This window comes from Carassius auratus, chromosome 28, assembly GCF_003368295.1.
Source record: "Carassius auratus strain Wakin chromosome 28, ASM336829v1, whole genome shotgun sequence".
Classification (NCBI taxonomy): Eukaryota; Metazoa; Chordata; class Actinopteri; order Cypriniformes; family Cyprinidae; genus Carassius; species Carassius auratus.
In genome coordinates, this window is record NC_039270.1 from 8563698 (window position 1) to 8582419 (window position 18722).

General features: G+C 37.5%; 1 protein-coding gene across 2 annotated transcripts in view; it reads left to right on the plus strand.

The window, feature by feature from the left end:
• LOC113046694 (protein TANC2-like) overlaps positions 1–18722 on the plus strand; it is a 132182-nt gene that overhangs the window by 17759 nt on the left and 95701 nt on the right. For both annotated transcript variants that reach the window (XM_026207599.1, XM_026207601.1), the window contains exon 2: positions 12603–12726. The gene's annotated coding sequence lies outside the window, so the exon portion shown is untranslated. The remainder of the gene's footprint in view (positions 1–12602; positions 12727–18722) is intronic.

Sequence of the window (18722 nt, forward strand, 5' to 3'; positions counted from 1 at the left end):
AAAATAATATAAAGAATTAATCAAAAACTAAGCGTTATTAGTCTTTTTGTGCCATGACCGTGAGGGCGGTAAAATTATGTGATGTAGCCACGCACACTTACCGGACCATTTCTTTCCAGCGCTTAATGCAGAGGAGTACTCTTGCCATAAAAGACTATGACATTAGCATATTGCCCACCCACTTGTCGCTCTTGTCGCTCTTTTCACATTGGTCTGAATAAAAATGCAAATTCATTCTTTGCCACTAGGTGGCGCTTTTGGAGCGGTAAAAATTGTGGTTTCCCAGTAACGCTGTACACAAAGCAGCACTGCTCACAAACGCTGCTTTATCAGGGATTACAGGCATGATGAAATGAAAATGAGACCAATCGACCAATCACCGCAGACTAGCAAACGAGGGGTTTGGAAAATTTTGTAATTCAGCGAAGCAAGTAAGGTAAAAAAGAATGTTATTGCGAACTCCCAAAACCAAGATATGAACCTTTTGTTACCCATAGGGGCACTTTAAAGGCCTTTTGCTGCCCAGAATCCTCTTTCCAGCAGCGCTTTACTGAAGACCACTTTCAATTGAATGTTAAATAACTATGGGCTGACATCCTCCTCTGCAGAAATGCTGAGAAATAGTCTCATGAATCATATGAAGAGAGAGAGAGAGGTGTTTGATGTTCCTGAGATATGACAACCTCTCCTTTCCCAAATACCCTTTATTTCTGTAGGGAAGGGAAGAGAAAGGTTTTTATATATATATAGGTTTCTTCCTTACTTGTTCTCTCTTACTTTCTCTCCCAGTTGGAGCGATTTGTCCTTGTGAGGGCACAACGCTCTCTACTGTTTCAGCACACTGTGCTAGCTAAAAATACCCTCCACCCCCTTGGCTCAGCATCCACTGCCCAGTGTGGGCCAGAGAAAAGAACGAGGAAGGGAGACCAAAAGGCGCTGAGGGTGGGTGAGAGATAAGAAGAGGGGTTTTTTTTCAGTTCCTGCTGAGATTCTTCCACCCCCAGGTATGACGGCGAATGCGGTGCTATTTTTGATGGGAGATTGTCATACTGAGAAGAACCTTAAAAATGACCAATACATGACGTGGTAACTCCAGTCTAACACTGTGTACCAGCCAGGTATGACACAGCAACTCTCTAGGCTTTAGTAACTTTTCTACCCAGACTCGATATGAAAATCATGTGTGAAGGGAGAGAGCTTGTCATCTGAGCCACTCAGATTTGATGTTTAGGGTTTCTCTGTGAATGGGCGCCTGGTGTGATGTAACCCGAATGAGATACCAAACCACGGACAAAATGTCATTCTGTTCAGAATAAGATATCATTATAATAATAATTTCATTCATAAACCTTTTCGAACATAGATTTTTGAGTAGATCAAATAATTGGTTTTATGTTCACAGGCCAAAATTTAAGATTTAATCAAAAACTACTTTCTCTATATACTGTATATTGGCTATAATAATAATAATAATATAGTTGTTGTGATATTTATCTCAAAAATAGCTGCGTAAATATAGTCCCATAAACAATAATATAATCTTTACATATAACATGATTAATGCCATTATTATTATTGATAATTATATCACAAAAATATTATTATTATTATTATTAATAATAATACTAATAATAATAATAGTTGTTATTTTTTCAGATTACAATTCGTTCGCAATCTGCCCAGCTCTGATTATAATTATATTTTAGTTCTTGTAGTGGTTCTTGCAGTGAGACAACATGTCTTTCATGGACAGTTTAGTTTTATTCACAGTTGAGTTGATTCTGTTAACAAATTGGAGAAAAAGACACACAAACTCATTCACTGAAATAACATCTGGCTCAGTTACTGATTATACTTCCATTAGTTTGTCCCAGCAACAAAAGACACACAGTAGTTTAAGAGAGCTGCTGGGCTAATGGTAAACCCTTGTATTGTCTTACGAGTGATCATCACAAGGCTAAATGTCCTTCAGGGTCAGAACTGATGAATCGGAGAATCAGCGGACTGGAGGAGCGACGCCTTCTAATGGACATGCTAATGAGGTCTTAATTGAGTTGTAGAGAGACGTCTCTGTTGCACCTCTCGCCACAAATGAAGACATCTCAGGAGAGCGATCATGCAGCCGCTTTCTCAGAGGAATTCCTCCCAGAGATCATCTGTGGGACAAAGCCGGTTGCAAGTTAACGACGGTGAATCAAGGTATTAGTTGTAATTAAATGAAAACCACGTGACTGTCATCAAATGCAGACAATGATGATGTTATCAAGAAACTTACTGACGTGAACTGGATTTCAAGAAAGATGTGAACTTAATGGAAAAGACCCGATATGGTGATGATTTTAATTGTCAAATATGAATCAATTCTTATTTATGTTGACACTGATGTTATATTTTCAGTATGAATATCAGTTAAAGGGCATTTCCATCAAATACAAAAACTATGATTTGGTGAAAAGCAAATGAAAAAGTGTCTGGTTTGTGTGTGAGGTGTTGCTTGGAGCAGTAAACTCCGCACAGAGCTTTGGGTGTGTCATCTTCTGGTTATTCAGGTCTTTTCAAATCATGTCTTGTCTGTGTTTTTGTCACGTGACTCATTTCCCCTCTAGATTGGTTGCAAAAGCCCTGTTTTTTCTATGAATTCAATCACAATATATTTACTTTGTAGTCATTTCCTGAATCAGAAGATGTGTACAGGTAGTTACTCATGTTTCCAGTCTGTCTTGTATTGCGTTATGTTCCTGCGACTCTTTCCTACTATAATGAGATGAATGGATTAATATGACTCACTAACGTAAGCTTAAATATTAACAGATGTGTAGTTATGCATGCCAAAGTGTTGAACTTTCATATCTAGTAGCCTGGAGTGTTAACTTCTTGTTTAAATAGATTATGGGATTGATTGATATGTGTTTAGCTTGATTCAATGAGTAAAGCACTTCGTATGTGAGAGCGAACAAGCTTTTCACATCTACACACACCTGGAGGAGACCGAAGGATAACGTTTCAGAGAAGATTGGGAAAGTGGCCGTGACAATGCTTCATTTCAGGTTCGGTGGAGGGACTCGAGACAGAATATCACCATGTTCTTTGCCAAGAGCTCTAGGTGACTGAGTTGTTATGAAGCTAGTGATGGATTTGCGGTTTCGTATTACCTCTGTGTGTCATCGCTGTTTGTTATGATCCTTGCGGTGAAGTTCCTGCCTTCTCGACACGTCATGACATGATATTTATCGACAGTCTTTTTCTAGAATGGAACCAAACCCTGAATGTTGTGGGAAAATTAATTTCGTATTGAATTATGATTAGGTTTTTAGCAGATTTTCTGCTCTTGGTATCATTCAGATGGTTTCTTCTTGTCTAAGAAGCTGATTCCGGGCCGGAATGAGTAACGAAGTTAGTTAAAAGTCTAGCTTACCCAACAATTGAATCAAGATCACACCGTCCTCCTGACTTCCATCTCAGTGTGACCTTTGACCTTCTCTTTGCACATACAAGAGCTCCAAGACTGACCTACATTGTCATTCAGGGCTGGGTGTGAAATTGCAATTTTCCGCCTGGATGACGCCGTAATGAGAAATTGATGTAATGAGACAGCATTTAGGAGGAGGACTTTACAAGAGAGCCCTTTTCCAAATGCCACACTTTCAGCATCTGTTGTCTCCTGTGGCCTCCATGCTGCTGTTTTTTTTTTTTCATCTTCAAGAACACTTTGAGAATATAATCCATGCTGTTCCTTTTGAAACTACATTTCAGCACCATTTCTGAAGTAGTGTCTCTGTTTAATACAACTCTGATGCATTTTTTTCTCAGTAATGTAGCTAACAGCAGCAACCTTCATGCCATTACCTGGACACCAGTTGGTTCTTTGGTAGTTTATCCATTTCCGGTAATTAACTTTGTTTCATTTCTCCTTTTTTCCTGCCAAATTAGGGGGCATGTTTTATATGTATAATATTCAGATCTCCACAGCTATAATGACAGCTTCTCTCAAATGTGTTAATGTGACTCCCCTCTACAAATGCAGTTTTGTAGACTGGAATATTAGTGCAGTTTTTGTATAGTCCCCCATTATGGGGTAATGAAAGGTTAATTTTGGTTTTGGAAGTCCCCAATAACAGGTTGACATGCATGACTGGCATTCAGTGCAGCAGTGTTGCTTTCGTCAACGAAAATTATGACTGAATATCGTCGTCAACCAACCTTTATCTTGGTTGTTGATATAATATCTAAAACATGATTTAATGCCCCCCCCACCCCAATAATGAAACTGTAACCGCTCTCTGTCTTGCAATATCCGTGCGTGCAGAGGTTCTACATGATCCTCTTGTTCAATCTTCTCGGGTATTGTAATAATGAAAATTATGTGAAAAATGCGTTTTTCGAACCACCAAGCATGAAAGCATGTTCTACTACAACCCCCTCCCCCCCCCCAAAAAAAAATTCTAGATGCTGTAAAAGAGCATAATAAGATCCCTTTAATCAGTAATGTGTGATTCTTTTTATCTTCATTACATTTATAATTTTATGACTTTTATCCTAAAATAGCATACTACATTACGTTTTATTTAGGCAAATGTTTTTCATCTAGAATGTGAAGTTTAAATTTTTGTACTTTTATTATTAGTCTAAAATATCCAGATTGATTGATTTAATATGTGATATAATTACTTTTATTTTTATTACTTTAATCATTATTATTATAAAATAGCTGACTGGTACATGCTTTATTTTATCTGTAATTTATAGTTTTTCTTTTTATATTGATTGTTTCTTTCATTCTTATCTCTGTTTATTTATATACTTAGCCCGTCTATTTAATTGGTAATGTAATTATTTTTATTTTCATCACTTTTATCATTATTATTCTAAAATAGTTGATATGCTTTATTTGATTAATTTTGTCTATCATTTGTGTAGTTTTTTTTATTTATTTTGATAACTTGCTTTGCTTTGTTTAACTTTACTTTCTTTTATTATCCTTTGCATATAACCGAGTAAACTCACCATTCAGGTTGATGCTGGTATTATGATCTTCCACTGGCCCCCTCTCTTACCCTTCTTGCTTTGGGTGTTAGTCAGTCAGTAAAGCCACAAGCCACAAGTCACATGTTTTTAAAGATGTTTTTAAAAGTGGGATGCAATGCCTTGATGTAGCCAGGGAATTGTTTGTGATTGTGGATGCCTGTAGTGGCCTATTGGGCAGCAAATGTAATGCTGTTTTTGATGTGATAAATGCGTTTAGCTCTAGGGACAGTGGCCAGTGAATTTGTCAAGGCTGTTTTGTTGTTCGGAATAAGATTACATGTTGACCATGTTGAAATGACAGGTTCTGTTATGGAGTATAGTGCATGACAAAATACAGAATGTCCCTTAGTTCAGTGATTCAGACCTGATAGATATGTGGACTCATAATGCATTTTTCATCTTAACATCTGACCGGGCCTCTTTTTTGACTTCTGTGTCAAAACTTAGATTGAAAATACTTTTGATGTTATTTGATCGTGTATTGGGGAGTCCGCCTTAGTATTCGTTAATATTAAAGTTCAGATTTGACTTCTGTCCTTATCAACTCACCCATAAGATTTTTTTTTTCTTCTTCGGAAAACAAAATAGAATATTTTGGATCATTTTCAGTTTTCTATACATTAAATGCATGTTCTCAGGGATGTTAAAGGAACAGTTCACCCACAAATGAACATTCTGTCATTAATTACTCACCCTCATATTGTTCCAAAACCAAAAAACCTTCAGAACATAAATTAAGATATTTTTGATGTTTGATGGTTTTATTGAAAAACATTGAAAAAAAATGTATTTGCTCACAAAAAGTATTCTTGTAGCTTTATAATATTATGGTTGAATCACTTATTTCATATGGACTATTTTATCGATGTCCTTACTACCTTTCTGTACCTTGAACGTGTCAGTTGTGTTGCTGTCTATGCAGGGTCAGAAAGCTCTTAATTTCATTAAAAATATTGTAATTTGTGTTCAAAAATGAAGAAAGGTCAACAAACATGAGGGTGAGTAATTAATGACTTATTATGACTCTTTTTGTGGGAATTCAAGTTGTTTTTAATTTATAAAAGTGAAAGAAAAATGGCTGGAACAGTGTTGATGGAACAGTACTGGCGTTTTTATCATAAGAATAAACATCCTTTGTAATCTAAGTATGATTTGGACAGCCCCCCCTCCCGACCCTCATGCTGGATCCTGAGCCCTGGGCCCAAGTGTTTGTCTAGACTTGAGTTATCCGCCTCATCTAGGAACAACAGGGCCCCTAACCTCCCCTCCCCATTCTCCTCCATCCCTGAATGTCCCAGAGGAATTAGGGTCATCCATCCTCAAGTACCCCTTTGCTGCTAAAAGTAGCTCGACACATGGTGAAGCTTTTCGTAGAACTGCATCCAGTACCTCAAGATCTCCAAATATCCACAGCAACGATGTCTTTTCATACCTCTGATAATGGCGGTGGAATCTCAAGCCAGCGTAATGTCAAAGCCCTCACCAATTCCTGAGTGCTTTTGAAGAAAAAAACTCTCTTTCACACAATGAAAGTCTGGAGTAATGAGACGAGGCCGTTTTTTAATTTAAACCACAAGACTTAGAAGAACAGAAGGGCAGGCATGACGTGCGTTCTGGTTATCAGCTGGCTCATGAATTGGCCGTAGCAAATGGTGGGACACGTGTCCCTCTTTTTGTTTAGCCGGAGCCTGAATTGGCGCCTTGGATGGGACCTATTCATGGTTGGACATAAGGCTGCCTTTGAGAGCGGTGGCTTGCTGGCCCTCATTATCCTCATTGTTGCATTCCATTACACCTCATTTTTTGCCCCACTTCTACAGGGACTTTGGACAAAGCCCACAGTGTGAAAGGAAGCAGTCGAACCAAAAACGGCAGATCTTCGAAGGCGAAGGAATTGTTAACACCTCAGTCCGTCGGAGGATCTCATTATCTCCCTGCCATCACGTTATGAAATGATCTGATATTAGAATATTATACGAAGCAGCCGAGTAATATAATCCAGTCTATGTTCCTCTCGGTTTGATTTGATTTGAAGACCTTTGCTGGAGAAGTCAGCTAGTGTGAGTCATAGTGTGGATGTGACAGACACGCTCAGATAGTTGATCCTTATAGATTTGATTAATTTCTTCTTATATAATATAAGAGCTAATGACTTTAATAGTAAAAACAAATAAAGTGCAACTAGTGATGGGATTATTTTTGTGTAATTATAAAGAATTTATTATTCCGTTCAATTGAAGTACAAATTGAAAGGGGCATGATTATTTTGTATAATGTACTGCCTGAGTACACATGAAAAATGAATGAATTGTGTGTGTGTGTGTGTGTGTGTGTGTGTCTTATATACATATATGTATTTAAGTGTGTGTGTGTGTGTGTGTGTGTCCATTGTGTAAAAATGATGATGTAAGATATATAAGGTAATGTTTTATAGAATTATTCTCCTTTATAGAGTTCATTTGTTCTTATGTATAATATCTTAGTATATGCGTCTTACATACGCACACATATACGATTTTATTTATTCATCCTTATGTGATAAAAGCTAATAAAGTGGCATTAATATGCATCTTAAAGTGCTTCGTATTATGTGTGTCTTGTGTATGCCCTACACACACACACGCATGACTTTATCGACTTGTCCTTATATAATAAAAATGAATAAAGTGGCACTAATTATATTAATATAGTATTAATTAACAATTTTATTGTTTAAAATGAACATTCAGGAATGCTATATTGAACATTAAACTAAAGTCAACTTTCAGCTCTCGGTCTCTTTCTCTCTCCCGCTGTTTTCAGCTAAATGTCTGTTCATCTCACCGCCCCAAATCGAGTTAACTCCGACTGTGTGTCGTCTCTTCAGATAATGCCAGCTTTGTTTCTAACATCTCTGAGTGAATTTACATGTGTGACAGATTTCACATTCTTTCTGCCTACGTACTGAAGTCCATTACGTCGCCTGTGTAGGAGTCAAGGGCTGCCCTTAGACAAAGTGAACAGTCTCCCTATCTCTCCGTCCACCCACTCCTCACAGTTTGACTAGAGGGACCGTCAGCACACCAGATGTTGTTTCAGTGATGCTGCTGAAATGAGAGATGTTAGATACCTGCTGTCTACATGGATAACTACAGCGCTCTCTTTGATGGGATCTGGTGGCAGGCTAACTTAAATGTCACTCGAGCCCTGATGCTGATCACTGCTATAGCAATCACACTTAGATTCGATTATTTCTGCGTCAGGTAAAGTGGGTGAGATCAAGCTGGCATCCAATCTTCAAGTCCTCCTGTCTTTGTCAGGCACTGAATAAAAGAGGAAGGGAAATGTAATTTATTTTATTTTTTTCAAGAGTATACTGACAGTAGATAGCATGTAGTGTGGTGTACTTTGATTAATAGTGCACACTGGAGATATGCTCTCATTTGCTTGCTGATTGTGTGTCTGTCTTGTTACCATGGTTATCCTCATGTTATACATATATATGCTTCATAACAGAAATTTTTAAGCATCAGAGGATTTTTGTAATCGGATCAGAGCTGGGGCTCACAGACGATGGTTCTGTTAACAGTCACTTTTTCATGCTGAATAAAATACACCGAAGAAATTTAGCTACCCAGATCAACCGGAGCACATGACAACACAACAGTAGATGGCGTTTTTTATGTTTTGTCTGGAATTTGTGGATCATTCACTCACCTGCTGTTTTTATAGGGGCTTGGGGTTTTACCTTATTTTCATTCTCATTTTTTTTTTTAAATAAATTTTCTTTTCACTGTATTTTTATTTTTTTTGCTTTTTATTTATTTGCTTATTTTTGTTTTATATTTATAGTATGTTTTTATATTTATATTTTTATATTATATTTTTATAGATTTTTTTATGTTTGTTATTTATATTTTCATTTTTCCTTTGATTTTTACATATTTCTATTTTATTATTTATCTTCATCTTGTTTTTACATGTACTAAACTGTTACGAATTGTTATTTGTACTTTTATTTTCATTTATTTTCATTCATTTATTCACTCACTCACAAATTGTTTTTATTTTATTTTGCTTTTTTTATTGTATTTTTTGGCCATGGTTCTGAATGGAAGCACTTTAGGTGATTGTGAAACAGGCTCAAACCTGCATCGGCCACATGAGCACCACGCCTCAGTGTCTCTGAGCATGTGGATTAATCACTGGGCCACGCTTCAAAATTTGATGAATGTATAGGTGTACAATGACCTTCATAAACTGCTCTTTATCCCTTGCTGCCATCTCTTGCTCAGGACAGAGTTCAGTGTGCATGATGCTGAGGCTTGGCTGCACCTCTCCACCTCACCAATTACTGTACATCCTGCTCCGTGTTGCTCTGAATGTGTCTCATCTCACTGAAGCAGTTGATGTGGCTGTTTGTGTGTGTGGGTGTGAATATGTATGTTCCATGCTTTAAGCATGCCATTTGTTTTTATGTTTACAAGAATATGCATATGCTTATGGAAAATTACTGTGGGTGAGAGCATGTGAGTCTCTCTCTCTCCCTCTCTGTTGCTGCGTTGGAATTACACATAATTGTACATTCATATTGTTTGTTCCTGAGTTACATGTAGAGAGCATCAGTCAGGTTCCAGAACTAAAAATCTTCTTAGAGGAACTGTTTTTAACAATAATTTAAGCTTATACTGAGTTATGAGATTATTGATTAATTGATTTAATATATACTGTAGTTTTGTTGAAGCCATCAACCAGCAATTATTGTATTTATTAGAAATAATATTCTTTATATATAAAAATGAATTTCTTATCCATGATGCTGCAATAGAATCACCAGCAATCTGATAATTGCAATTAACAAATTGTGCAAAAGATTAGTGCCTGATATATATATATACATTATTTTCTCATTTTAGCTTTTAGCAGTCAGTCATGTACTTTAGTTTTTGAATACTTTTTTCATTCAAATCAAAGTTTGTAGTATTTTGATGATTTAATGTACCTTGTGTCTGATTGATTTGGTTGTAAGTCAATGGGGAAAAAATAGTTCTTGTTGCTAAAAAAGTGGATGTTATATCCTATAGAGCAAGTAGTATTTTTTAATTATTTGAATTAATAACAAAAACAAATTCAATTTCAAGCATTTCAGGCAAAATGTGTAACTTCTGAACCATAAATGTATCTGAACAGATAGAGCTGTTCAGTCATGATGTTAATTTGTAGGCTAACCCAGAAGGCTAATTCACCATGTGTTCCCTATGGGCTCTTAGCATGGTGGTTCTGAGTAAATTAAAGACTCATTACTTGAATAGACCTGGACATTTTGTTCTGCAACAAAGTGCACTGTCATTCCTCAAACTTGAATTTTTTTAAGCCTTTTTTTTATTGTCATCACTGGAAAAACATGATACATTCTTTTTGTCTCAATTTTTTATTAATATTCAGAGAACATCTAGCTATACTGAACAATACTTTCAGTTTACCCACTCAAATTTCACAACCACTTTAAAATCTCCATGTGTTGAATCACCTATTTGTCATATATAGATTCCAGATCCCTTATTTTGAAAAACAAAACATGCTTTATCTCCTCAGCGAAGGTGCTAATGACATCGGCAGATGTCCCCCACACGCGGTCTGCAGGTAATGCAAGGCGCAGCTCATCTGTCGGGCCTCATGTTTTGGCTATGCTTTGAAGTATCTGTGTCCCTTCTCTGTGCTGTAAGGGGTTCAGGTGTCACCCACACAATTTACACAACCGGGCCGTATATCAGCATGGAAAGATGAGAAGTTTGTTTGCCCACTGCTCTCCAGAGTCTCCGGCTGCCGTCTGGAAGGTTCATTTGCAAAAACGTAAAGTAACTGAAACTGTAAAATGCTGAAAAATACTTAAAGTTGAAGTATTTCTGCACTAAAAAGGCATTACAAATGGGATTGTGTGCAGACAGGATTCATGAACACTCCCCCATTATTGCCATTGGTCCGTCAATCAGTTAGCCCCGCCTTTAAGCACATGCCATTGGTTGAGCCAACGTTTCTTTTGTCAGGTTAAATGGGAAGTGCAATGTTTTTATAGCATCACAAAGACACTTACAATTAATGTGGGTTTGAAACCACAGAGGCGAATTAGTTTATTTATCAATATTGGTTTATACATTTTCTGAAGTATACGTAAGTGGTGTTTTCTAGAGCAATGGAGCAAACACAATGATAGGATTTTCGGGGGGTTACTAGGTGGTTGCTGAGGTTTTCTGGGTGTTTTCTTGGTTGTTACTTGCTGGCCAAATTGAAAAGGGGTGTTCAGACTTTTAAGTATGAGTAATACACATTCCAGTCAAATGCATAGTTACTGGAATAAAGTGCCAGCCGTACAACAGACTCACTGCAAAAATATGCTTATGGTGACATTTCTGTAAATTAATACATTGCTTTGCATGTTTTATCAAAAAATGTTTTATGGTGCTATTTGTTTTACGTATCGCAAAAAATATTGCAAAAATGAAAAGTCTGGTGTGAAGCTACCCTAAGCCTAACCTAATGTTAGCAAAAGCAAACGTGAAATAAAAAGACATATGTGAGCAGTCCACACCAGAGTTCAGTGCTGCACCAGGTGTGCGACAGAGCAAGTTTACTATGTCAGAAAGGCCAAAAATATTGAATGGATTAGGTGATGCAAATGTATAATTTTACCAATGATTCTATTGTGCAAGGGATTGCATGAAAATATAGGTGTGTTCATGCCATTTCGGAATTACCACAATTACAATATACCAACTTGTAAAAAGCATTCAGTTTCTTGTAAATTTTCCTTGTAATTGCAACTTGTGAACTGGGAGTTTTCTGAAAGCTAGGACTTGTACCACCTGACCGCCTTAGATTAATACGAAGCTGTGTTTAGGCATTGATAGTGCAGTAGTCCAAGGATGCAAACAGCTCCAAGTACATGTTGTCATTTTGAAATTACAGTAACAAATTACGATATGCCGTGAACGCAGCATAAGTCCTAGTTAATTAAAAAGTTGGCCCTGTAATCATAATTTGTGTGAAAAGAAGTAAAAGCAGTGAACTGGATGAATAGGTACTTTTTTGCAGCAAAATTGTAGGAAAAAGGTCCTTTTCCTAATAAGCCTATGTAGGTAATACTAATAGTGCTTATTGCCCTAGCAAACACAGCTAACTGTGCCATCAGATAATTGATGCTCTGTTTGCTTTGTGGTGTTTTTATTTCAAGAATTTGGCAGCTGTTCTACTCTAATATTCCACCCCCCCCCCCATACTTCATCATCTCTTCTCTAGAGAGAAACTGGTCTCCCATGTGTGCAGACGTGTAAATGTGCATGTTACGTGTTAATTAAATCGCATGTGTAGTGTTCCATGTTTTTTAGTGCTATGAAGGTTGCACATAGACACCCCTCCTTCCTAGGAGCCTCCGGCAACATGCCGTTGCAGGTGCCGGTGGGATTTGTGGGGCTATACATAGGCTCTCAGGCAAGATGCTAGTTTGCTTGGCTCGCGATACGGGTCTGGAAAATGACGGACGCTGTTTTTGTGATCATGCTTCTGATATGCCGCTTTTTGTTTTTTTGCCTCTTATACAGAGCCTCTGAGGTTTAAATCTGAAGGAGATGGGACTTGGGCTTCTGCCCAAAGGAAAACCTTTCCAACTATAGCCCCTATAAGCTGTGACCGGTTTGCCGTGAGGCCCCGTACCCCCCTCTAATGGTGAGTTGCTGTTCTCTATCTTTATTGGGAAAAACAGGATGTACAGTGATGAATCGAGAATAAATTCCACTGTTATTCTTTAGTGAAGTCTTGTAGATTGATTAACTGATCACTTCCCATGTTTTATTGCGTAAAACAATTGCTTGTTATGGATATTTCTGGTCAAGTTTACTATAAACCGGGGAACTTGTCAAGCTGTCAGACTTGACGTTCTTATCTTAACCAGCTGTGAAGTTTCCAGTGACAAATCATTTCTCCATCTACATTGGAAGTGAAAAGGACTGTTGATGATTAACATACAGTTGATTATATCATAAATCAAGATTTTAAAGCAAAATTTAATCATGGGTGGGAATATCCAATATGATACCAAGTAACTTCAAAATATCACTAATATTACAAGTGGTAATATCAAAATATCACTTGTCGCAGCTGATGCTGCTTAGGACAAAATCTAAAGATTAATAATTGTTATTGCTTTTTGCTTCAGTGTGCCAAACCTGGTTAGGATGGTTGCATGCTAAAAATCCCATTTGACAACCTTTATGCACCAGGCAAACTCAATAGCCTCAGAGAAACTGCTACATATAAAAATTTCGACATGCAGAAGGTATGCTTTAAACAAAATATATTAATAAAAGTGGAAAAAACGTTACTTTGGCTCTGTATGACTGCCGCCTCATCATTTAACCAAAACACAGTTGTAATCTGCAGAAGCCATTTAAATTTACATTCTCCTCGGTCCAAAGAATTTGTTCTGCATGCAGCCAACACATAGTAACAGCTCCTCTGACTGCAACTCTGGCAAAGACAAAAGCAGCTATCATGATTACATATGTGTCATAGTTTTACAATCCTCGCATGGTTCCGTAACTAACAGCGTATGTCATTTGCCAACCTATATTTCTGCTGTTCACGAGAGTATCTTAGAAAATCATATACTCTCATAGGCAGCTTTTGCCATAATTCCGATTCTTACCATGATCTGATTTGGGGCAAAAGAGATATTAACTAGATTTTTCTTGCACTTTTTGAAGATTAACATGAAAAGTGCTGTTGAAATGCCTGGGTCAAATTTCTAAAGGGAGTGGGAGAGAAAATGAAGCCTACTGCAATTCAAAAACACATTTAATGTAAGTGTATTTCCTTTTTTTTAATTATTATTTTTTCTTAGTTTCTTCACTCAGGATTTCACTTCATTCATGTATCCACTCCAACTTTCGAAGTAACACACAAAGTTATTATACTTCCTTGACAAAGAGTGTTTTGTACCCTCCCTGACCCCCTAGTTTGCAAAAACGAGGCCTTGTTCTCCGTCCGAGAAGCACGTTGTTGATGTGTCCGCTCTGGGCCCATCTAATTATCCTAGTGGCTGTCCATCTAGGAAATAGGCATTACACTGTGAAACTGAGCCAGTGTAGCTTTCCTCTGAACAATCGTGATAGCTTAGTAACAATGCGGCAGCCTGTAATGACCATAACAACAGCAAGGGCACACCAGAGGATTATGGGGGATTATTACCTTTGATCTGCTCCAAATCGGGATGGGTAGAGAGTTGGGGGAGTTATTAGGAACCAGGCAAGTATAGTCTATATGCTCTTTCCTTTTTTCTAGACCTACTGTAACTGTTAAGAGAAGATTGTTGTTTCCTAAAAGAAAGGAGGCAGAGAGGATGAAATGTAGTGATAAAAGGAAGGGGAAGCAAAAGAAAAACCTCTCCTCAAAGTGTGGAGTCGGGAGCAGGGCGCTATGGACTCTGTGTTCAGTGTCCACTGAGTCATGTTTTATTCAATCTTATTTGCTATTTGTGGGCAGCTGGAGTTGCAGCAGAGTTCAAAGCGTGAACTAGTGTGGGTTGTTTTGGGGATGGTAAGAAACAGACTCGGGCAGCAATCTTAGCATCATTTCTCTGGACATCAGATAATCCACACTTGTCTGTTACACGTTTATGGGGTGATTAATCGTCCTTGGTTCGGGCTGCAGGGTGTCTCCTCAGAGCAAGGACACAGTTCAAGGGCTCTTTAATGTTGTAAAATCCCAAATGTGTAATTTGAGTCACACAGTCCCAGCACTGGGACCGCAATGTCACTCTTACACTTTCTGGGTGAGTCCCATCAAATATAAGGCATATTTCATTATCAAATCAAGAGCTTGTTCATTCTATCGTTTTTTTGATGTATAGCTATCTATCGGTCATTTTATAATTCTATCAATCCTTCTTCCTATTGTCCATCCCATCCCATCCCATCTTGAGATAAAATATTTCTAGTGCATTTGTTTCATATGATTCAGTGATTTGTATTAATTTTGTATTACTCCGTATCAGCGGACATGTGTCTGACTGATTAAATCAGTACAGGCAGAAACAGATGCTGTTTTAAAAGAAAAATTGCCGATTAAGTTTAGAACCAACAAATTGTGCACAAGGGACATCCAAAAAGGACATCAGTTGTGGAACATTTTTTCTTGTTTTTAACATCGGCCAACATTTAAATATTGCGTGGCTGACGTTCTATCCGCTCCTGATGAGTTGTAGATGCAGATATCTGTGCCATGTGTTCAGTGTTGAAAAAACCCCCAGCACGGACCCTTTGAGATATGTCTCATTTTAGAATACCTCATGTTGCTCCTTCTAATGCAAGACAAGCGCCACCTGCGAACTGATCTCAAAGACTTTTTTTTAAGGCAGGACATCTGTTTCAGCCGTCGGTTGCCACTGATTTATTTTTACTTTGTAGATGAGTCAGTGTGTCGTTACATTAATAAAAATGAACTATGTTTTGTTTTTTGCTTCAGAGATGATTTAGGTCTGTATTTTTTGGAAGGGCTGTTTTCCTCAGGCATTGCATCAAGGCCAAATGTTTGGCTATGTTCAGAATGTATATTAGTGTGCTGCATGTACTACAAAAGTATACAAGTATACGAAATTCCATGACCTTGGAAGATTACATATTTAATTTAGCGAGTAATCTATAGTAGAGTTATTTCTGAAAATGTCTGATGTCACTTGTCAAATCAAGATACAGATATTCGATCAGATACGGCAGTGCGGGACACCTTAATCTGTGCATGTGTGCTCTGTATTTTTTACTGTCCATATACTGTAGTTATTCCATGTGTTTTATGTCTGAAAGAAAAGTTGCATACAATTTGAGGTTTGCATACTGTACACTGCAGAAATGGTAAGAGTAGTATGTAAGATGGTGATTTGATTGATGTTAAAGAGAACAACTTTTTCCAGTAACGTTTGTATACAATTGGCAAGATGAGCAGGGAGCAGTAACAAATTTCACCTTTTGCATAATGGTGCTTTCATTCTTAAGACCCCATAAATAAATAAAAATCCCACACCATTGCTCTTTAAGGAGGGGGGAAATTCTCTCATCCGTTCTGTTTACCCGGATTTGCTTTTCAAATTCAATATAAGGTTGTTGATTTTTAGAGAATTTCTTCTATTTGTCATTCTAAGGATTCAGCCGCTGCTTTATCAGTGATGGTCGATTAGATACAGAGTGTTGAAGCCTCCATCTGTTTACCCAGAAGCACTCAGGCGTTGGAGGGTTGATTATTTGGGTTATTTGACATGGTTGCGACAGCTGCTGGACAAAGAATGGCTTTGATCGACAGAAACCCTTCATTTCTCTATGGTCTGTATTCTGCTCTCTAGTATGGTATCATTTGTTTGAAGGACTATAGGGCCCTTATATTGTAATAAAGAGAGGCCTGTTTCTGGCAGTACAGTAGTCTTATCCTCAGATTATCCTCTCCCACGAACTGTTCACAGAGCAGCCGACACTGTTGAGCAAAAAACGTGAACTTGTTCCAGTCTGATCGACCAATTTAAACACCGTTTCACTCGATCCTTCAGAATTCATTCTAATATGCCGACTTGCTGCTCAAAGACAAACTTCTTATTGTTATCAGTGTTGAAAATAGTTGCTTAATATTTTCGTGGAAACATAAAACCTATAGAACAAATAGAATGTTCAGAAGAACAGGATTTATTTGAAATAGAAACTTAGTTTTTCTAACTTTGTGTAACTTGTGTATAACTTAGTCTTCAGGGTCAATGTGATGCATTCTTGTTGAATGAAATGATCAATTCCCCAATAAAAGCCTTACTGACCCCAAACTTTTGAACGGTAGTGTACATATGCTCCTTTGGCGGTGCCTTTAAAAGCACTCATGCTTGCTACACACCGGCACAGAAGAGAAGGAAATATGTTTTCATGATTATTGTCTGTAAACCATTCAAACAGCCATGTTGTTTACATTGAGGCAGATTTGTTTGGACCCTTGTCATCACCACGGAGGAGTTCTGAGTGGGTGCTGTCACCGCAGGGGTCTTAGTCACAATCCACTGCCTTTCTGATTCCCTCGTTGCCATCTTCAGTAATGTCTCCACTACGTGGTCATGTTAGTGCTGGAAAAACCGATGATTAAAATGTACAAAGGCATGAGTTTCATATACACACAATCAAAGCTTTTGATGGAATTGGTTTTTTGGAGTACTTTAAAGTACGTGTTTACATTCTTAGTGTTTGCAGAGTTGAATTGGACAAGTTTTCTGTAAGGCTTGTTCTTGATAATTTGTGTGTGTGTTGGACCGTTACGGTTTCATTTAAAACGGCTGTGGGAATGAATGATTGCAGCTGTAATCCTGACATTCAGTTAGTCTTTTCTTGTCCGTCATCTGCCCTTGGTCAGGTGACCGTGCCTTTAATGTTCTGTGCTCTTTCAGAACCTGCTGTCTTGCTGTGGCTGGCTGACGGAGGAGAGAGGAGTGTGTGTGTGTGTGTGTGTGTTGCTCCACAGGGACTGCGCACACCCGCTGCATGGGTTATATTACCTTTCCTAAAATACCTCGAGCGCCAGGCGTGCCCAGGGCACGTGGAGGACGTTTGAGTGACAGTGTCAAACCTGGGTATCTAACAACATGATGATGTTCATGCTAATGGATTAACGTGAGGCACCATATGATAACCACATGAATCAGCATGGTTTAGCGATTTATTACAACCATTCCTCGGGAGGAATTCAACCTTTGACCTTGATTTAGCTATTTTGTTACAGGTAGGTAGACTTTAAGGCTCTAGGGTGTAGTGTGTTTCAATTAAAAACTCCTCAAGTATCTAACACCCAGATAGATACAACATTTAAAATACTTGTTTATTTTGTCTTTTGTTAGGTTTGTTTGTTTTGTTGTTTGATACCATTTATTTATTTATTTCCATTAGGTCTTGTTTGGTTTCATTTTGTATGTTTGCTTGCTTTGTACTGTTTTATGTTTTTGTTTTGTTAAGTGCTGTTTGGGTTTTGTTTCATCTGGATTTGTTTTGCTGTGGCTTGGTTTTGGTTTAGTATTTTTGTCTTGCTTTGGTGTTGTTGTTGTTGTTGTTGTTGTTTTTTTGGATACCTTTTCTGTTTTATTTGATAAAAAAATAACCCTTTCTTATTTTCAATTTTTTTTAAATTAACGTACACTTAGTGTGGAAGGTCAGTCTAGGTGTTTCTCATAGTTGATTTCAATGAATGGCCATTCTTTAGTTAGTATGGCAATCTGACCTTTGACATTGACCTGAACTTTAACATTACTAATGGGACTTTCAGTGTATTCACGCACCTGGCATTATCATTACAGGGATAGTTTAGTAAGATTTATGTAACATCTTTTATTTCTCTCTCTCTCTTAAACTCTCTCACACACACACACACACACACACTTGTTGAGGTCATTCTATAGGTGCAGTTGTTTTTATATTGTACAAACAGTATTTTCTATCACCGACCCCATAACACAGGGTTATCAGGACCCACACACACACACATTTACTTACTGTAGCTGTCTGGCTATCTAGACTGTTGTTTATATATATATATATATATATATATATATATATATATATATATATATATATATATATATATATATATATATATAGTTGTTTATATATATATATATATATATATATATATATATATATATATATATAGTA